The 22,989-nt window shown below is 41.9% G+C and overlaps 1 long non-coding RNA gene across 1 annotated transcript; it reads left to right on the top strand.

Moving 5' to 3' along the window:
• The first annotated feature begins 10,211 nt into the window (after positions 1-10,211).
• Positions 10,212-20,778, top strand: LOC143663073 (uncharacterized). The gene is made up of 4 exons (XR_013165792.1): positions 10,212-10,642; positions 17,854-17,923; positions 18,334-18,454; positions 20,689-20,778. It is a non-coding gene; the product is annotated as an uncharacterized LOC143663073 (long non-coding RNA).
• The last annotated feature ends 2,211 nt before the right edge of the window (positions 20,779-22,989 follow it).

Here is a 22,989-nt window from a genome sequence, read left to right as displayed (position 1 = left end):
TCCTTGTAGCTTATAAGAGATGAGTTGAGAACTGAACTCTTGGGTACAATGAAAACAAAATTTGATCGTCTAGAAAATTCTGGGCTTCCAGGAAGTGAGACCCCAGTGAATAGGGCTCCACATGAGGATTTCACCAAACATGGAGGCAGTCAGCCATTATAGGACAAGCTAAGATTGAAGATGGAGTTATCCAGAAAGGATTTGTAGAAAGCCCTATTGTCTGATGGTTATGATTCTGCATACTGCATAGAAAACTAAAAAGAGTATTGCACGATCTGTATAAATGGAACCACTGCCGGTCTGGACTACAAGGGACAGAAAAAGGACAAATTACAGGTTTTTAGATTTCAGAGGCAAAGCCATGGAAGCTAAAGTCTGGAGCTAAGAAATCCCAGGCCGGGAGAGCAGACCCGCCCATAAATGTGGAGAGGATGTGTTTGCCCCAGAAACCTTCTGCCATCGGTGTTCCAGGCCTTGGAGAAGGTAGAGCACATAAACTGGAGATTGGCAGAGACTGGCAATTACCCTTTTTTCTGAGGGGGTTGAATGTGTGCCCCAGAGATGCCTGATTTTTGGAGAGGGTGGAGCCCAGAAAAAAGTGATTCTCCCATCCCCAGAGTTGCAACCCTCACCTCAATGTCTGCAGAGAGCAGGGCTGCTGCATAAGCCCTTGGAAAGGGTGGGACTCACACTTTCTAAAGCCCCAATGATACATGAATCACAGACTTTGAAATCCAATGGAGTCTGCAGAACTGTTTGGTTTCAGTGATCCCTGTTTGCCTTTCAGTTTCTCCCTATGACAATGGAAACATGTATCCTATGACTGTCTCTCCTTTGTGTAACTTGCAGCAGATAACTTGTTCTGAGTTTCACAGATCCAGAGACAGAGGAGAGTTTTTTACTTTAGGACAGACCATGCCTGTCACTGACTTTGATGAGATTTTGTACTGTTTTTGACTTTGTATGGTATTTCTGTTATTACTGAAATTGTTTAAGGTGTTTGTGATACTGTTTTGGAGTGAATATATTCTGTATATGGAAAAAACATGTCTTTTTTGGGGTCCAGAGAACGGAATGTGCTGGTTTGAAACTGTATGTACCCTAGAAAAGCCGTTTTAATCCTGATCCAATTTTGTGGGGCCAGACCTATTATTTATGGTGGGAAACTTTGATTGCACTGTTTCTGTAGAGGTATGACACACCCAGTTGTGGATGTGATCCTTTGGTTAAATTACGTCCATGGAGATGTGACACACCCAATGTGGGTATGGCCTTTTGAGTAGATGGAGATATGACTGTATCCATTCAAGGTGGGTCTTGATTAGTTTACTGGAGTCCTTTAGAAGGGGAGATATTTTGGAGGAACTTCAGATGTAGATGCAGACACAAACATTTGGAAATGCAGAAGCCCCAAGAGACACAGTTGCTTCAGAGTCCAGCAGACGTCACCATGTGCCTTCCCATGAGATGCTAAGCAAGCCAGAGTTGTGCCCCAGAGGAGCTAAGTTAAGGCGTGCAGATGCTTAGAGAAGAAACTGCTGCAATCAGAAGCTAGAAGCAATGGACTGGGGATAAGGACAATTGACACCAGCCACATTTTCACAGCTGGCAGACATGTTCCGGACCCATTGGCCTTTCTTGAGTCAAGGTATCTTGGGACTTTTCTTTGGCCATAGGACTGTGAACTTGCAAGTTAATGGATTTCCTTTATAAAAGCCATTACATTTCTGATATATTGCATTCCAGCAGCTTTAGCAAACCAAAACAGAGCCCACCTGCAAGGTTATCTTTATTTGACCTGAATTGGAGCTTTCTCGGTGTGAATAACCTTTTCCAGTGTTGAACCTTGTGACTGCCCGAGATGGTGGGTTTACAGTTTTGGGAAACCTAGGCCAAAATGGGTAAAATCTTATAAAGAAAATCTTAGAATGAGATGTCCATTTGGAAACCGCTGACATATTCCTTGAAGTCTAGAAGACTTTGAAAATGGGTAAGGCTATATGCATACTTGAGAAAGCCCTGAGTAGTCCCTAATCTCTCACCTCTAGCTAATCTTGAAGATCTGTGAAAGCAGGAAGTGATAGCTAAGGCAGTATTGTAATCTTCCTGGCTGAATGTTGAAGGTGAGACATAAGATGCAATGGAGTCCTTCAACAAAGACTGAGAAATGTATTGGTTCCAGGCATCTAAGGAAATCTCTGTGCCCCATTAGCTGCTGACCGCTAAGCTAAATGAGCAGAAACCTCAGTGGTCACATATGACAAAGAATACAGACTTTACAAAATTAATTCAGAAAAGTTACTAAACAACAACCACAACAACAACAACAACAAAAAACAGCAAAAAACAACAATGAGTGGCAAAAACTCTGGGGATGGGGGAGACAATCTGATTTTCATAGTTGCCACATTGTTTTATTTACAATGTCCACTTTTCAACAGAAAATTAAGAGACATGCAAAGAAACAGGAAAGTATGACCCATACACAGGGATAAAAGCAGTCAATAGAGACTATTACTTATGAAGCCCAGAAGCTGCATAACGGCAGCCCCAGGAGGAGAGAAGAGAGAGAAATGAGGAGAAAGAATATTTGAAGAAATAAGTGCCCCAAACCTCCCAAATTGGATGAAAAACATTAACATACTCATCTAAAAATCTGAATGACTCCAAATAGGATAAAATAAAAGAAATCTACACGTGGACACAACATAATCAAACTGTCAAAAGTCAAAGAAAAAGAGAGACTCTGGAAAGGAGCAAGGGAGATGTGACATTATGCACAAGATATTCTCAATAACATTAGCTGCTGATTTCTCACCAGAAACCACGGAGGCCCGAAGGCAATGGGATGATATATTCAAATTGCTGGAAGAAAAGTTGTCAACCAAGAATTCTAGTTTTGGCCAAACCATCCTTCAAAACTGGAGGAGAAATCCAGACATTTCCAGATAAAAACTAAGGAATTCATTGCTAGCCAACATGCAACTAGTAAAGAAAGTTCTTCAGGCTGAAAACTACATGGCGGTATCATTTTTCATTTGTAGGGTTGACCAAAATCCACAAGTTTTTCAACACATTGTGTGGTGGAGCTTTCAGGAAATAAGTGCTCTCATATATCTCTGGTGGGGATGCAAAACAGTGCTTCCTATACAGGGGAATGTGGCAATATTAAACAAGTTGCATAGACACTTATCCTTTTACCCAGAAATTTCATTTCTAATAATTTACCCTGAAGATACATCTCCAACATTATGAAAATGCATATGCATAGGATTATTTGTTGCTCCTTTATTTATTTTTTTTTGCTCCTTTATTTTTAACTACAGAATAGTGAAAATAATCTAAGTGCTTATACATAGGACTATACATGGAATAATTGATGGTACATCCACACAATGGAATATGCAGCTATAATTGATGGTACATCCACACAATGGAATATGCAGCTCTAAATGAGAATGTGGGAAATCAGTTAGAACTGAAATGGAGCCAGGATATAGTGTAAAGTGAAAAAAGGAAACAGCAAGAAGAGTAAATATAACACGTTACTCATGTACAAGAGAAGGGTATACAAGAGAATATACATGTATCTACTTACTTTTATGAAAAAGAAGAATAAGAGCAGCACAAGTAAAACAAACCCGAAACAAATGAAATTGATTATTTAGGGTCGGTATGAGGAAAAAAATGGAAGATTAAGTAGGGTATTAGGTAGACAGCCTCCATGATGGCCCCTAATCATGCCCAACTCCTGGTAAGTATGCTCTTTTGAAGTCTCCTCCCATTGTGAATCTGAGCTGGTCTGTGTGACAAACATATTTGATAGAAGTGGCTTCAAAGGCTAGATCATAAAAAGTATTGCAGCTTCTTTTTTGGTTTCTTGGATTTGCTTTGTTCTGAAGGAGGCCAACCACCATGCTGAGAAAATATTCCAGCAACCTCGTGGAAAGGCCTATAGAGAAACCAAGGATTCCTACTAGCAACCAGCACTAACCTACCTGTCATACGAATGAGCCATCGTGGAAGTAGATCCTCTAGCCCCAGTCAAGTCTGCGTAAGACTTCAGCTCCAACCAATATCTGATTGCAACTTCATATGCACCAGCCAAGCTGCTCCCAAATTTTTAACTCAGTGAAAGTAATTGAGGGATAATAATTTTTTTTAAGCCACTAAGTTGTGAGGCAACAATAGATAATTAATGGAGTGACACTTTGCTCTCTGAGTCTGCCTTTTTGTATAATTTTGACATTTGGCATCATGTTAATGTTTTAGATATTCAAAACAAAATGAAATCAACAAAGATGGAGAAAAATTCTAAAATTAAAGCAAGCAAAAAATTAACCTGATATATTTCAAACGAGTAACAACTTCTTTGAAGGGATAAAAGAACTAAACTGCCTCACTGCCAAACCCAGTTCTTCGACTATATGCCTTCAAGCTAAAAATAAATAGAACCCCAAATAAATCCTAACCTCTATTTGGGAAGTCTATAGATTTTTCTACTCGTGTGGGTATAATGAATAGATACTTTGATGCTGTGGTGCTATTGGTTCAGAGTTCTCATTGTGGGAATATATATATATGTATATATATTGGGTTAACAATATGAAATAGTCCTTTTCTCCAACTCTGTTCTTGTAAGAGTCTTGAAAAATGAAACTCCAGTAGCAATGAAAATGGCTGAATCCAGGTCTGGGCCTGAAAAATTTAAGTTGAGCCTGGAAAATCTTGAAACATTAGAAAGTAAGAAAATTTTCAAAAATATATAGATATATCAAAAGGTCAGAAAGCCATACTGGAGGGGTTCCATCAATGAAATAAAAGAAAATTTGAACATCAAAATGAATAATGATAGAAATGGATTATAACATATAAACTCATAAAGTAAAAATAATGAGTTCATATAAATAATATGGATGGATGGATAGATAGACAGATAGATGATAGAAAGGTAGGAGAGAAGGGAAACCTCTTCCCTGTAGGAAAATGCTAACTAATGAATACTGAAGGAGTAACAGTGTTAGAAAAATCACTAATTTGCTATCCTCACAGTCATAACCAATGAGGCAAGAATCCCCTATAGACACTAAATCTAGTGAGTGAAAGTTTGAAGAGGAACAGATTATTTACATCATTTCCAACTCTCTTCCTACATATTACTTAGTAATTACAAAGATAAAAATGATAACTTAACAGGAGAAAACTTGCTGACACCACTTAAGAGTAATCAAAGTTGACATCATCAGTCATGTTTCGCACACTGATGTCATCACTTATATAGCATTTGATCAACAATGCCTGATCTGAGTCAATCATGAAGAAACATCAGACAAGCCCAAACTGGGGGATATTTTGCAAAACACCTGGCCTGTTCTTTTAAAAAAATAGCAATATCATAAAAGACAAAGAAAGGCTGAAAAGCCGCTCCAGATTTAAGGAAACTTCCAGAGAAACAGAGCCAAAAGAATATAAATATAAATATTTATTTATTTATTTATTTATTACAGGAATTGGCTCACACAACCATGCAGATTGGCAAACCTGTACTCCGTAGGGCAGGCCATAGGTAAGAAACTTGATGAAGCTAAAGTTGAATTCCCCAGGGCAAGATGGCTGGCTGAAAAAAAGGCAAAAATTCTTCTTTTTGACTGTTGAAATCCTCAGTTCTCACTATAAGACTTCCAACTATTTGAGAACGAGAAGAATCCTCTCATTGTTGAAGGCGATCTCCTTTGTTGATTGTAGATGTAATGAGCTGTAGTTGCAATCAACTGAAAATGATTTAAATCGATCTATGAGATACCCTCACAGTAACAATCAGGTCTGAGCTTGCTTGGCCAAAAAGCTAGACACCATAAAAGCTGACTCATGAAATTAACCATCATACTCTACATATTTTTAAAAAACGTAAATGGGCAATATATTCATAATGCTAATGTATTGATGTTAAATTTCCTAAGTTTGGTAATTATGTTGTAGTTATATAAATGAAGTCTTTTCCTTGTTAGGAAATACACAGTGAAGTATTTAGGAGCATGATGTCTACCACTCTCCCTCTCAAATGATTCAGGGTTTATACACACATGTGTGCACACACACACACACATCCTGGAGAGAGAGAGAAGTGATACGGGAAAAATAGCAAAATATTAACAATTAGTATATCTGAGGGAAGATTATACAGGACTTTGTAGTATTGTTGTTATTCTTTTTTACTTCAAAATACAAAGTATAAAGAAAAGATACCAATTACCTCATCAAATCCCTTAGTTTTCATCAGTGCCTCTGCTTTAAATGAACAGCTGACTTGATGAGTAATGAGAAATTACTCATTGTAATTGAGTTATTTAATTGAAAGATTAGAAAAAATCTTGAAAAATGGGAAAAAAGACACAGTAACTGAAGGGTTGCAATGTCCAGAATAAATAAAAAAGGATGAAAGATTTCTGAATAGTTATGTCACAAGACACAATTTATGAAAAGTAATCCTTAAGCAATGAATTAAGTTGGAAATAGTCTACTGGATTAAAATCTGGGCGAACATCTAGAAGGTTTTTCCAGTTATTCAGGGATGAGACAGAAAACGTATTATACCTATTGCTTAGAGTAAGAATAAGCAAAATCTTGCAGTGGAAGAGTCATGTCAAATAGATACAGAAGAATCAAAAAGAATCAAAAAGCAAGCAGAGCTAGCTACTAATAACTATACACCATACTATAAATGCAAAGACAGCTTACAGATAAATTGTTGTTAAAATGGCTGTTAGATATTTGCAGGAAATCCAATTAAAGGCATTTTTCATGCTTTCCTTTCTCTTCATTTTATCCACTTCTTAGCTTCCCTCTTCAGCTGCTTTCTTCAATTCCAATGTATTCCTGCTGCACATTATTGGCTGTATTTGGAGATTTCCCCCACTTACTCACAAAATCTCTTCCAAATTTTTCCTTCAGAACACAAGCTTAAAAGGAGTATTAAATATTTCACCAACATAAGTATCCTTACTACAGCTATGGTGAACTAAAATTGCAACAGCCTCAATCATTATTAACTATTATAACTAATTTCCATCTACTCTGCAATACAGGATTTTTTTTACAATTATTTTCTGCAATTTTGCTAGATTTCTTTGTTAAAGACCTTGCCTATTTCTAAGTTTAATTTGTGCTAGTTAATGAAAACTCATTAGGAGATATATATATATCTCCTATATATACATATATACATATATATATATGTATATATATATATATACATATATATATATGTGTATATATATATATATATACACAATGACAGAGGTCACATTTCATCCTTTTTCTATGTGAGTGAGGAGGGTTTTTTTTGTTTTGTTTTTGTTTTCTGGGAGGTGCAGGGTCCGGGAATTGAACCCAGGTCTCTGGCACAGCAGTTGAGAATCGTACCACTGAGCTATCCTTGCACTGCCCAAGGAGGTTTTGTTTTTGTTTTTGTTTTTTGTTGTTCCATTTGGATATCATTTTTAATCCTGGAATTAATGATCAGGCAAGAGATAATTAAAAATATCTCCATTAATTTGTAAAGTATAAAAGACCCAGTATATTAGCAACCTTATCATTTCAATGATTAGTATTACTCCCTTTGAAGAAATAAATGTTTACAAAGTATTTTAACACTAAAATTTAGTAATTTGAACATTTTAAATGTATAAATGAGTGTTATTATAGTAAAAGCATGAAAATCTGATGGTAATTTGTCATATGCAATGGTGTATCAAACACATTTCTCCTTTTTAGTTCTCAAATTCCTATGTTAACATGTTGACCATGGCACCATCTTGTGGATATTTTATCAAATAGCTAGGCTGTGCAAACATTTACATGAAAATACTACATATGAATGTACTTTATGAAAAAAACAAATGAAAGCTTTAAAATGAAGTTTAATAAAATAAAACTTAGGCCAATAAACTTCCTCACTCTCTTTCAAAGGGCTTCACTTATTTAAGTAGTATGCATTGAACCAGCTCTTTCAAAGGGCTTCAACTAATTAAGAGGTTATCTATTGAAACAGCTCCAGCATGGCTACATTTTCTTTTTAAATTATTTTCTGCATTAACTGTTTATATAAAATTTCAAAGTGTCCAGTTGTTGTTGAGCATACTAAACGAATTGTATTTCCATCTGCTATATAATAGCTTATATAGAATATGTGTAAGTGTGTTTATGTATACAAATGTAAATAAATATGTATATGTACATATAAATGTGTGTACATATAAACAAACATACTGTTGAAATTTTTGTATCAATTCAACTTTCAGATTTGCTAAAAAATTGGAATTGAAACAGACCAGGCAACCAAAAAAAGAAAATTCTTTAAGATATTTCAATGTACTACCAGTTTAATCACTCACTGGTTAGGAATCACTTATTATCAATCTGATTCTTCTGAAGTAGAATGAAATAAACTAGTAATCGTCAAATATTAAAGACTATGCACCAAAACACATCAATCTCTGGCAATATCAAATTCAAAAGTATATAATTATTTTAATGTTAAATATTCATTGATTGGTAAAATAAATTATGCTAAATTTAAATGACATTTTAATTAGAAAAGTATTAATCACAATATTTTAATTACCTTTTCAGAAAAATCATTTGCACAATTAATGTAATTTTTCAAGAGTTGTTTTTCTGTAATATTCTCATTGTAAAAGTTCAGTGTTTAGAGTACAATTATATTTAAAACTTTTCATTGTCATATTTTAACAAAGGAGAAAGGAAGGGGGAACTAGCATTTATAGTAATCCCACTATAAACAGACCATTTAGATACATTAACTAATATAATCCAACAATCCTTTGAGTTGGAGGAAAAATTGAGACTCCGAGTAGCTATAATACTCATCCAAGGTCACAGTTGCCAGTTAGGTTTTTTTTTCTTCTTAATTTGTTTTGTTTTCCAGCTGGTTTTAAAGTGCTCTTAGTAAGGGGCATGTGGCATACAGAAAGAATAATAACTCTGGAATTAGCCCAAGGTTAGAAAATTATTTTTTTTCCTATTAGAGCAGTTCTATCTGTCTAAGAACAAGACTCCAAACTGGGATCATATGTATAAAGACTTTAACACATAGGACAGATCTGTAGATGAAGTTTCTTCCTCTGCAAACCATCTACTTAACTTACGAAGATTAAAATTAGTATGTAAATCTAGAAATGGGCCTGGTGATAGCACTTTCTCAGTAAAAGAATTGAATGAATGAATGAATGAATGAATGAGTGAAAATGATTCTAATTTAGTTCATATTTCTACAGGATGAACTGAGGTGTAAGACTGTCCATTATCCAGTAAATTCAGGCAGTATAGACAGCAACTCCAGAGAGATCCATTTTCTAGAAAGCCTGTATGAAACACAGATTGCCCATTTTTTCCTCTAAATTATTGAAACTAGATTAGATTCAGAGTTAGGAATCTTTCAAAACATTAGTTGGAACCACAGAAAACTAACTTTAAAAGTGCAGACTCAAACAAAATATGGAATTCTCTTATGCTCATTTTTTCCTATTAGGATTCATCTAAAGAACGCTAATTTTGAGATTTGAGAGAGATGCTTTCATTCTAAGAGTAAACTTAGAGCATATGAGATGAAGTTACATTTTAAGCATCATACATCTTAGTGGTTAATAACAGGACACTTAGTAGAGCCTGTCTTATTATAAGTACTTAATAAAACTAGTCGGCAGAGAAAGTGTTAAATTATCAGACAAAAATATTAGAGCTAATGGTTCAAAAGATTCGTTTAAGCAAATGGTTCAACTATAATAAAGCCCAATGACAATGAGCTCCACAATGAGGTGAATTTGGCTCCTAGCTTTGCCCAGCCCCTGTTCCTAAGCATGGATAAGCTTAAATTCTGATCTTTGTATGTGATTTTTATCTTGTGGGTAGGGTGAATGTGGCGTTATTTTCATCTCTGGCCCTGCTGTCGGTTTATTTTTAGACATCCGCTCCATCTTGTAACATCCGCTTCTTTTCAACCTAGGTAATCCAAGCCTCTGCCGGAGACTAGTGACTCATTCTCCCTTCTGCTAGCTCATTGGCTCCTACCTCTTACCCTCGCCCGCCACACATCCGCTCTCACAGGTCTCACCAGAAACAACCCTTGCCTACGTCACCATCACCCGATCCTACCCCTCAGTGTGTTTGGCTACCCTTCCCTCTCCGTCACACCCCGACCCCTCCCCTTATGATCTGTATATATTCCGGGGCTCCCTGAGCCTCGTGTCTTTAGCTCCTGGGAGGTCACGGCTTAAACTTCTACCAACATTAAAGCTACCTTGCCTTAAGCCTTGATTGACTCGGCCTCCAGTCCTTCAGACCCGCGGTGGTCCCCTGCGTGCACTCTCCCGACCCAGACCCCCGAGCTCGAACCCCCTCAGCGACCCGGAGTTCTATTTGCCCCTGCTTCTGCGGGGAGGACGGGCTGCAGGTCAGGCGGTCCCATTGTGGGGGATCGTGACCAAAGCCGCAATTGGCGCCCAGCGTGGGGCTCCTCGAAGTGAGCTGACACCTCGAAAGTGAAGCCCCGCGACCCAGACCTCGGCCGCCGGTCCTCTGTCCGCACCTCGGACTCCATCGCTCCCCAGGACCTCGTTGGAAGGTAAGTGCCCTCGGCATTAGCACTCTTATCTCTTAGGTCCAAACCAGAGTGGCTAATTGTCCCCACAAATTCTAACTATGGGTAGCAGAATCACCAAAACGCAAGCGCCTCAAGTCCGTGCTCTAGCAGCACTACTGGACACACATGAATGTAAGGTTTCTGTGAGGCAGCTGCAAGTGTACTGGGATCTTTTGCTCCCCTTTAATCCGTGGCTTGCTACTTGTCACTTGTGGAGCACAGATACTTATGATACATTAATCTCTCGGGTCACAGATAAAATGGAGCACGAGGGAAAGCGTTTCCCTCCAGGGTTACTCCCTACCCTCATCACCATTCGCTCCTGCCTTCAGGGCTCTCAGCCGCCTACAGACGGTCGCCGGAGTCAAGCGATGGCAGCAGACGCCAGCGGTACTGACTCCGATTCAGATTCTGATGCCGAGTCGCTGCTCGAGCAGTTAAATGAAAGGCTAGAACTGGATCCACCTAAAGACCCTAGTTTAGCAGCAGCTCAAGATGGTGAACTTCCGCCTTCTTGTTCGTGCACGGACAAAGAAAAGAGGAAGTGCTCTTACTCCGCCCTTCCCGCCAGCGGCGATGGCGGCCAGACGCCATTAAAACCCCCACTTCCTCCTTCTCCTTGTTCCGAAAAGGGGAAATTCCCCCCTACAGCTCCCCCCCATCCGTGGGAGGAGCCTGAGCCGCCATCTTACCAACCCCCCCCCCCCCCCGCCATCTTGTCCGCCGCCATTTTCTAGTACCTCCACTTCTAGCGGAGGTCCTGGGTGGCCCGGCTGCTCGCCCGCTAGCACCACATCTACACCGTGGCAAACCCCTCAACCGCAGCCTCTTACACAGCCACTCCCACCGCCTCTGGTTGGATGCTTCCCTATGAACCTCCAACCGTCTCAGCAACGGCCTTTTGCTTGGTATCCTCTCGAGTCAGAGACTATCAAACAACTGCGCAAAGCGGTGAAGGAAGACGGGTTTGCTAGCCCATATGCAACCCATCTACTGGAAGAAATCTCTACTCTGCTTAACACCCCACAGGACTGGACGTCGTTAGCAAAGGCAATCCTCACTCCCGGCCAGTATGTAGACTGGAAGGCGCATTACAATTCGGAGGCCAAGCGTACTGCTCGGCACCTTGCGCTCCAACAGGGAGGGCCCCCAGGCATTGGTATGCCTCTTGAAGCATTTCTGGGGCTTGGTCCGTACTTTGACCCCACGGTTTATCTTGCCGCCCGAATGGGTTTTGGATTCAATTGAGAGAGGTGGCCATGCGCGCCTTCTGCAATTGCACGGCCTCCAAGCCAGAGCAGTTAACCAAGTTGCTACAAAAGCCAGAGGAAGACTTTGCCACATTTGTCTCTAGAGTTCAGGAAGCTTGTAGAAACAGAATTTCTGACCTGCAAGGGCAACAGGCATTAGCCAAAGAGCTCATTTATGAAGGAGCTACTCCTACATTCAAGCAGGCCATAATAGGCCTCCGCGAGAAGCCCATCTCTGACTGGGTGCTCGCTTGCTCCGGTATAATCCCAAGTGTGTCAGGCCTCGCAGCAGCTCTCTCCGAACCGCTTACCGTCAATAATGACTGCTTCCGCTGTGGAGAGACAGGTCACTTTGCCCGAAATTGTCCTAATCGGGACCCCCCTCCGAGTAGAAGGCCCAAAGCAGCTGGGCCGACAGGGGACAGGCGCTGGTCAGAGCGCAAGCCTACCACCCCTTGCCCGAAGTGTAACAATGGTTACCACTGGGCACGCAATTGCCACACGCCCAACCAGCCTTTAAACTTAAAAGGGGGCAAGTCTCAGCCCCACCACAAAGAGACACGGGAGCTCGCTTGGAGCACCCCCAAACCATAATGTGGACAATTCCTATCACACCAGGAAAGCCCACACGAAAATTAAGGGTGGGCCATGATTGGCTAACAGGCACAGTAGATTCAGGAGCAGAAATTTCATGCCTCCCAGCTAAATACTCAAACTTATGTCCAACCTCCACAGGACCGGAGGTCGTCGGAGCCACCGGATCCGCCCCCTCAGTACGCGCCGTCGTTCCCCTAGTGTGGGAAGACGAGGAGGGGCGCAGGGGTACGTTCAGACCCATATTCCTGTCTACCATAGACCGAATACTGTGGGGCCGCGATATTCTCGCTGTCTCCAGGGCTTACATCACCACGCAGCCCCCCCAATAATTTGCGCCACTGTTCGAATCACACCTCCGGCACCCACTCCTCTACAATGGGACACAGAGGAGCCAATTTGGGTGGAGCAGTGGCCTCTTCCGTCCCACAAAATTCAGATTCTAAAGCAGTTGGTAAAAGAGCAACTAGATGCAGGCCATATCGAGCCTTCTTGCAGTCCATACAATTCTCCAGTTTTTGTCATCAGTAAGAAAGGAGGAGCAAAGCATAGACTCCTACACGACCTCAGGGAAATTAATAAGCACATTCGGCCCATGGGGTCTCCCCAGCCAGGCATGCCACACCCCTCCGCCCTTGCGGCGCAGCTGCGCATTGCCACAATTGATATAAAGGACTGTTTCTTTTCCATTCCTTTACATGAAAAGGACAGAGAAAAATTTGCCTTTACAGTCCCTGAGACTAACCACATGGGGGCAGCCCAGAGATATCAGTGGAAGGTCCTGCCACAGGGCATGCGCAATAGTCCGGCCATTTGTCAGGCCTACGTGGATGCGGCGGTGCGTCCTCTCCGCTAGCAGGCCACCATTCTTCATTACATGGATGATATACTGTTGGGAACAGAAAGTCAGGAGCAGTTACAGGCTACCCTTTCACAGTGCATTTCTAACCTCCAAGACCTAGGCCTTACTGTGCAGCCTGAAAAGGTTCAGACTACCCCTCCGTTCACGTTCTTGGGATATACCATCGGCCGCCAGGTCGCCCCTGTCAAATTTTCATTTGAAATTCCAGACAAGCTATCGCTCCATCAGCTGCAGCAGCTTTGCGGACAAATAAATTGGGTCTGCTCCGCTATTTCAATCACCACCCAGGAGCTTGAGCCGCTGTTTGACTTACTAAAAACCTGTAATAAAAGCTCAGAGGAGCTCAGTCAGCCAATAAAACTCAATTTTTGGGCCAAGCATGCCCTTGCACTGTTCAATGATTACTTTGCTCAAAGTCAGTTAGACAGATTTCAGCCAGAAAAGCCTCTGTTAGCTTTAGTGCTTAACACTTATCATTCTCCCATGGGCGTTCTCTGGCAGACAGGGCCACTTCTGTGGGTGCATCCAGCTAAAAGTAAGCTTAGAAAAATCTGTCCACAACTTAAGTTGTGGATTTGCTTGGCTCAAGACCTAGTCAAAAATGCAGTTCAGATGCTCGGTCGCCCCCCAGACACCATAGTCTGGCCATTTGAGGACAAGCAGGTTGCTTGGTTAATTCAACACTGCCCGGAAATGCAAATCTTGATGGAAGGGTTTTATGGAAACTTCTCATGCCACTACCCTTCACATAAGTTGTTCCAAGCGCTTCTCCATTTTCCACTGAAACCGAGAAGCCCATAGCACCCTTTCCCAACGTCAGTTCCGGTCCCAAAAGTTACTACCATCTTCACTGATGCGTCTAAGCACTCATTTGCCTTTATAGCCTATGTTCCCGAGTGTGGGGAACCAGTTTGTGTTACACAGCCCAATCAGCATTCAGTACAAGTAGGAGAACTCGATGCTGTCCTCCTCGCTCTTCAGCAGTTCCCTGAAGAGCCCGTCAATATCTTCACAGACAGCCTGTATACATATCAGTCTGCAAGGTGCTAGCACTTGCCATGTTCTACCCAGACTATACTAAGCCCATTGATGTTGCCCTTAATCAGCTCAAAAACACTCTAGAGGACAGAAGGTATCCTTGGTACATGGCGCATGTACGTAGTCATTCTGGCCTCCCAGGTCCTATCGCTGAAGGCAATCGCCTGGCCGATGAGGCAGTCTCGGCCCACGTGCTTGGTACTGTCCAGAATCCTGTCAATGCAGCAAAGCAATTGCACAGCAGATTCCATCTATCTGCAGGGGCTCTTAAACATCTCTGTGGGTTGCCAATTCAGACCGCTAAGCAGTTGGTCAGAAGTTGTGCTGCGTGCGCTCCGTTTGCGCCTTTGGGCTCATTACAACCACAAGGGGTAAATCCCCGTGGCCTCAAACCCAATGCTAGGTGGCAAATGGATATTACACACGTCCCTTCCTTCGGACGCCTTAAATACCTTCATGTCATCATAGACACATACTCAGGCATGTGCTATGCCTGTCCCCTCCCGGGGGAGACCGCCAGACACTGCGTCCAGGCGCTCCGCCAGGGAATTCTCTTCATGGGAATCCCTTGGGATCTTAAAACAGACAATGGACCTGCGTATCACAGCGCTTCCTTCAAGGCCTTCTTACAACTGTATAACATCACTCACCACTTTGGCATTCCCTATAATCCACAGGGACAGGCCATGGTTGAGTCTCTCAATAAGCGACTGAAAATTCAGATTGAAAAGCAGAAAAGTAACATGCCTCACGCCGCACCTAAGGACCTTATCACCCAGGTGCTAATAGTACTAAATCTGTTAAACTTTGATAAACAAGGCCTGTCGCCTCTGCACAAGCATTGGGGTCCGGTCAATCGACCCTCTGTGGTCCCCTCTGTCTACTGGCGCGACCCAGTCACCAACACTTGGTCAGGTCCCTCCCCGCTCCTGGCGCAGGGACGCGGTTTTGCTTGTGTTTTTCCAGAAAATGAGGCTCAGCCCATCTGGGTTCCTGGGAGAAACATCCGTCCGGCCACAACAGAAAAGGGACGGCTCGCGATTGGAAACAACCCACCCACAGCCAAAGGGCAAAAATCGTCCAAGGAGTAAGCAAAAGCCAGAACAACATACCCCACTGGTAATATGCATTCTAATCTCTACCCTTTTCATTCATCCCACCTCCGCGTCAGTCGAGACAGAACTCTGGACGGCGGTACAACATCCACCCGGGTTCCTGTTCCTCACGCCTGATAGCCCCACATTTCCAAAGCTCTTGCACCACTCTTGTATACTCGGTCTTCCTTGTAGCAGTCGTTTTTGCCCCGCCACTCATCCCGTAAACACTTCCCTTCAACCGCCGCTACAAGCCCTTCTCTTCTTCTCTCTCCCAAACTCCACTCACAACTCTACCCGTTGCCCCGAGCCATTCTTCAACTGCCTGCCGCTCGCACCTAAGCCCATCGCGGAATTATATTTCTCATCCATATCCCCATCGAGCTCCATGGGTTTCAATGCCACGGGACAGCGGCTTACCGGAGCCACTTGGCCAGACCCTCCTTCCTTCGCCCGAAACACTTCTGCCTATACGCAATTCGCCGCCCCACCTGGCGTCCCCTGCCACGCGCTCCCCTTAAGTCTAAGCTATATCGCCCTAAGGTCTCAGCCTCTTCTCTTATATGGCGCGCTTGCTTTGATCCCAGCCCAGCCATTGGTGCCAACGCCTCCTTTGCGCTTCTCCTTCCGATACTCCCTCATCCACGGGAGGACTATGCTGGTAACCACACCTTCAACGTTTCCGCCAGCAACCAGTCCTTCTGGTACTCAGACCCCCTGCTCAACTCCCCCACCTTTTCCGGTATCTTCTTATGCGGGCAATCTTCCTGTTTTGATCTCCGCCCGCTCCTCTGCCTCAGTTCGTGTGCTCTGCATAACGGCACGACCACCAACTCAACCAACTTTCAAGTCGTGAGCGGCCGTAACTTCACAACCTACCTTTTTGTTGAACCCCCCTACTTCTTCTTCCTTTGTAACAATGTTTCTCTCACCCTGCAGAACTGTTTCCTCTCAAACTTTTGGAACACGTCCTATAACTTTGCGTTTATTGTTATACAGCCTCGGCTCCTGTGGATCCCAATCAACGCCACCACGTGGGTGGCTCCTCAGCTCCCTTATTCCATAGGAACAAATTCCCTTGATAGGCTCCTGCGATCCAAACGGGACTTCGGGATTTCGGCTGCCATTGCGGCCGCAATCGTAGCAGCCGTTGCAGCCTCCACCATAGCCGCGGTGGCCCTCACCCAAACGTCCACCACGGCCGACACCCTTCTCAACGTCTCCCGAGTAGCCGCCCAAGCCGCCGGAATTCAGGAAGATATCAACCACCTAATGCATGCTGCGGTATTCAATCTGCAGCAACAAATAGATTTATTAGCCCTAGATGTGGAAGCTCTCTTTGAATTGGCCTCTTCCTCTTGCGACGGGCGGTATCCCTTCACTCAGTTTTGTGTTACCCCCGTCCCTGTAAATCATTCTGTGCCCCGTATGTCTTTGCGTAATTGGATCTTCACAGCGTACAATGAGTCATATTGGAATTCTACACATAACCTACAAGCTGCCATCCTCACCCTAGAAAACACCATAGTCCCAAAAATCTCCACTTCTATTCTCTCCGACCTAACTGCCAAATTCAGCTCTCTCTTTCAACCCTCGAATCTAATTTTCTATGGGGTTCTCGCGCTCCTCTTTATCCTCACCCTCTTACTCTTCCAATACCTCCTTAGCAAGTTCCTCTCCTTCAGGAGACAGGCCAAAGCTGAGGCCCAGCTTCTTGCACTTGCCGCCCTTGAGTTGCAAAATCCCTTTTGCGATGCAGACCGCCGGCAGCAGGCCCAAGTCTGGCTCGCAGGCATAGCCCACCCAGAGGACTGATCACCCTCGGGTTGGAAAGGGGATACAGAAAGGTTAAAGCCAGGCAACAAAACAAAACAAAACAGTTTTCAATTCCATCAGAGAGATCAGTAAGGTAGAGAGTGGGTCCCCACAGGTCAGTATTCTCATAGCCCAATTTCCCTTATCAGTCAGCAAACTGGATGCCAACTAATGGAGATATTCTTGGAATCACTGCAGCTTCCAGAACGTTCCAGCTAGACATAGAACTCAGAATCATCCCTATGGATATTTTGACCGGAACAACTGCCAGCTGGTACCTGGATGAATGTGAAAGGAATAAGCAGACCCTGTAACCCGGGGCTATCGGCTGCACAGCTTACCCCTTATCATTTCATAAATTTGACAATAATGTGACTTTGCATTTTATATAAAATTCATAACCTATTTGCATCACATTACTATAGGGTTTCCATACTCACAATAGTCATGTTATTGGGTTGTCTGCAAAGTTTATCACTTGTCCATGCAGTCACTTGGTTACAAACTTACAGCGATTTTTTTCCACTTCTGATGGAGCAGATAGCAGAGGAGAACCAAAAAGAGCTCGATTGACAGATGGCACCATCATCTCCTAGTTCTAAATCACCAGGTAAATAAACACTAATTTTATAGGCTCTATACTTTGTCATATTCTTTCTATGTGGCAGATATGATAACCTAATTCTAAAGGCTGACAAATATTAAGACTATTGACCATCATTGGTTTGGTATAATTACCAACACCTCTATCAAAAGTGAAAACAATATATTGAAAAAAAATAGCCCAAATGTGATTATACTTGTAATTGTACAAGCCTTTTAGTTCAAAATCTCCTTGTCAGAACCAAACTAACTGCCTAGGTGTTTCCTTTTTGGTGCCACAGACCCTAAAATGTAATCAACTTTCTTCTCCCTTGAGTGTTAGCTACAATGACAATCTCATCTTTTGGGATTTTCCTCAGACATAGGATACTGTCTCCACTTAGCTTATATATTTTTCATTTATTTTTACACCCACAGCCCTCCATCACCAGCAGTCTATCCTGACATCTTTGAGGCTGGAGTACTCCTGCTCAATGAGCAGTCATCTGGGAAGGCACTTCCAGCAAGGCCCTTTAAGCACCAGCTAACTACTGAGGTGGTCAGTCAGCACACCTGATGATACACATATTTGTTTGCCATACCATAAAGTGTATAGGCGACCCTCTGTGCTCTTTTTTAAGGCCCACCATCTTCATGCTTTCTCCACTGTTTCACTGCACCAAGCCTGGAGAAATTAGGATCCCAACTAGTAAAATAGCTAAGCAATTTCCAAATGAAGTAATCTCCAGCTCTTAACTTAAACGTGAAAGAGAACAGTTCGGGCAAACTCAGTTCAGGAAAATATCATCCTACATCACCATGTTATATTCACAGATACAAAGTTTTAATATAATGTATATACTAAGTGTCAAGTAGTGGTATGCACATACTAAATGCAAAAGAAGTTCAGAAGATAGCTGCATAAAGATGAGTTGGTGTTTTGAGGGGGGAAATGATAGCTCTTGAAGGTTAAAAAGGAAGAAAGAGATAGTCAAGAATAAAGACAGAACAATCAATATGTGTGTTATAGTGTGCGCATGCATGTCATATGTTGTGAGACAAAATTTAAGTGAAGTCAAGTGGAATAGTGAGAAATAAAAGTAGGGATTTTGTAGGGACCAGACTATGGATGACTCTCAATATTATGACAAATTTTGCAAGAAAAGATGAAATAGCCAAAGCAGTGTTTTACAAAGATTAATCTGATATCGGTAGCTAGAAAGCACAAAAATGGGGAAAGATAAAACACACAGCAGTAACACTAGCATAGTATTTCAGGCATAAAGTACAAGGATCTGAACAAGTGTGGTGACATCTGGAACAAAAAGAAGGAATGGATTTCAAATATAATGTTGTTTGTGGTAGTTTGTTACAGTAGCGATAACAAACCAATGCAGTTCCATTCTCGGTCCTCTGGTCACTTTCCCTGGATAATATCATCCATATCAGTGGCTTCAACTCTGACCCAGACACTGATTGGCTGCACAAAATAAAGTTCCATACCCACACTTCCAACCCATGAACATTATGTCCTGAAAATCCTATAGATAACTCAAAACTATTGGATTCTACCTGGATATATCTTAATTCAAAAATTTCTCCCAAATCTGACTTTTTGTGCACCACTGCACCATCTTAGTTTTGGTACTCATTTACTTTAATTTCATCAATTATAACAGCCTCTTAACTGATTTTTCTGCCACTAATTTTCTTTTTATTTCAATCTGTCCATCTTTTAAAAAATAAGATTATGCCATTTCTTTGTTTAAAAACTTTCAGTGGTCCCACCTGCTTACAGTCTTACAAATGCTGCCACCTACTTGTCTAGTCTTTCCCCTCATCACCACACCCTACTTCGTAAATGTTCCATAAACACCGTACTCCAAAACATAAACTCCACAATTGCTGTTATATCCTGAACATTTTTTTCCGTTGTCACAAATCCTGCCTCCCTGACTGTTGGGAATAGTTCCCTACTTCCTTGTGTGTCCTTATAATATAACCCCATCATCCCTGAAACTTGAAACAACGTAGCTTAGAGAACAATTATCATAGTGAAAAGGTGTCGATGATTGATTGTGACTTATAATATCTTGGGAAATCGACTTGTGTGCATCATTGCTAAACAAAAGAAAATTCTCCAAACAAAAGAAAATTCTATTGGTGAACATGTGGAGAGGGCACCGTGGAATGGGGTGTTGGAACCCGAGTTTGATAAGACAGGGTGTGCTTACAGGAGGTCTGTTGAGTGTCAGAGCCCAACAAGGGTGAAGAGGGAGATAGAAGGATAGCGCGGCAGAGATGTCAGATCCCAAGCAGGGTAAAAAGGTCTTTCATGCAGGAGTGGGCTAAGTGTGATGTGTCAGAGCCCAAGCAATATGAGAAGGGAATCTTTGCAGAGGGGTGACTCCAGAACAGTGTGCTGAGATCTAAGCAGGTGAAAGGGGCATTCCTGCAAAAGGGCAGCCCCGTGATGGAAGCCATATCCTAAGTGGGAGAAGGAAGTATTTCATGGAAGGATGGTTTGACTCAGGATATCGGAGCCCTAGCAGGAGACAGGGGGCCAGGAAGGTAGCCTGGCAGAGTTTCAGACCCTGAGTGAGGTAAGGAGGACGTCACCATGAAGGAGAACAGTAATAATGGGAAATTGGTTACATGCATTTTCCAGAATGCCATATAAACAAAATCATACAGTATATAAACTTTTGTATCTAGACCCTTTCTCTTAGCATAATGCTTTAGAGATTAATCCGTAATGTTGCATAAATTAGTATTTTATTCCTTTTTACACAGGGTAGTATTTCCTGCCATAGAAGCAGCACAATGAGTTCATCTGTTCACCATTATCCATTGGGATTGTTTTCAATTTTTTACTGTAATGCATAAAAATGTTTATAAAATTTTATGTAGAGGTCTTTAGGTAAACCTATGTTTGGATTCTCTTAAGTAAATAAGAGTTGGATTGCTGGTAAGCATATGTTTAACTCTATAAGAAATTGCCAAACAGTTTTCCAAAGTACATGCACTCATCTTTGCTGCCTTTGGAAAGTAGGAGAGTTCTGCATCCTTGACAATACCTGGTATTTTTAGTTTTCTTCAATTTTACCTATTTCAGTTGGTGGGTCCTAGTACCTCATTAAAGTTCAATTTGCATTTCCCTAATGACTACAGATGTGGAATAAACTGCCATGTGCTCATTTGCCCTCAGCATATCCTCTGTAATATCTGTGTAAAACTTGTGCTCATTAAAAAAAAATTGGGTCATAGGCCTTATTGTTGAGTTGAAGACTTCTTTATATATTCTGGGCAGAAGTCTTTTATCAGATATGTATTTTCCAAATATTTTCTTACTGTTTGTGGTTAACACTGTACTTAATAGTGAAAGATTAAAAGATTCCCCACTAAATTCAGGAACAAGACAAGAACGCTCACTTTCATGGCTTCTCTTCAACATAGTACTGGAAGATCTAGCCAAAGCAATTAGGCAAAAAAAAGAAATAAAAGGAATCTGCGATTTTAGGTTCTGGTGTTAACTTGGCCAAATGATTATGCCCAGTTGTTTGGTCAGGCAAACACTGGCCTGACCATTGCTGCAAGGATAGTTCATGGTTCATTGATAAACTGGAAGGCTGGTGTATTAAATCATCAGTCAGTTGATTGCATCTGTGGCTGATTACATCTGAGACCAACTAAAGTGTGTCTCTCATAATAAGGTAATCCAACCAGTTGAAGGCTTTTAAAGAAAAACAGAGACTCTTTCTCTGCTTCTTCAGCCAGCACACCTCTCCTGTGAAGTTCTTCCAGATGCTTCATCAGAGCCGCAAGTGTCATAGCCTGCCTTTTGGACTTGGAACTCTTCCATTCCCATGGTTTCATGAGACACCTTTATAAATCACATATTTACAGATCTCTCCTGTTTGGTTCCACTTCTCTAGAAAGCCCTGACTAACACAGCTTGGCACTGGCAGTGGTTCTTTCGAAATAGAATCTTAAAATTGGGTTTTTACAATGGTTTTCTACTCTGACTAGACTCAGAGGCACTAATGACTCTATTACCAATAATCAAGATAGCACAGACAGTCAATGGGGTGAGTTGGCAAAAGACATATTCAAAATACCACCATTAGATTCTGCTAATTATACACTTATGTGAGGCAGGGCTCTGGGTAATAATGTTTTGACACCTTTACAGAGTTTTGTGGAATTAAGAGGTAAAATGAGGTGGGCTGGTTGTTGTTAGATTCACTGGATACAGTGATGAGGGAAAGAGATGAGCTGAACTCTTCAAATTTGCCCCTTACATATGAATGCCTTTTACGTATGAATAACATAAAAGTTTCCATGTGTGCCCTGAAAGAAAAATCTTATTTCCTGTCACTAAAGATTTGAGATCTCTGGAAACCAAACACAAAATTTCATTGTGTGGGTAGCAGATTACAATATAAACTGAAATCTTTAATCTTGCAGGGAGTCTGCTGTTAAAGGTCTTTGGTTGGAAAAGAATGGGATTCTGAAATGTGGGATGGTGATATATGGCTTGATGATGGCAATGGGGTCCCTGGAATCTGCTGAGTCTTTGCTAGATAGACCTGTAATGGACTTCCCTGAGGAAAGAGCTTCCCAACCTCCAGCTTACCTTGAAGAAACAGCTTCCCAGCTTCCAGTCTGCTCAGAAAGTCTGTCATCCAACCTCCACCTAATGGGATAAGCCTTTCGCTGCCTACTAACCCTGTAACACCTCCCCTGGGGAAACAGCTGCTCACTCCCCTGTCTGGAGTAACTAATCCTATTTCACCAGATGAAACTGCAACAAAATTCCCTGAGCTAATTGGCTTGAAAGATACTTTTATTTCATTTCATGACCCACTCTTACTACCCTTCTTTTCTTCAAGATCCACAACTAGCCTAAAATTCCAAGAGGCCCTGAAAGGTGAAGTACAAAGTGTGACCCATGAGGATGTATGCTATACTCCAAAAGAACTGCATGAGTTTTCCAATCTATATAGACAGAAATCAGGGGCATATGTGTGGGAATGGATATTAAGGGTGCAGAATAATGGTAGAAGACATACCAAGTTGGATCAAACTGAATTT

The sequence above is a fragment of the Tamandua tetradactyla genome, chromosome 2 (genome assembly GCF_023851605.1).
Source record: "Tamandua tetradactyla isolate mTamTet1 chromosome 2, mTamTet1.pri, whole genome shotgun sequence".
NCBI classification, from domain to species: Eukaryota; Metazoa; Chordata; class Mammalia; order Pilosa; family Myrmecophagidae; genus Tamandua; species Tamandua tetradactyla.
This window is presented reverse-complemented; position numbering and strand designations above follow the sequence as displayed.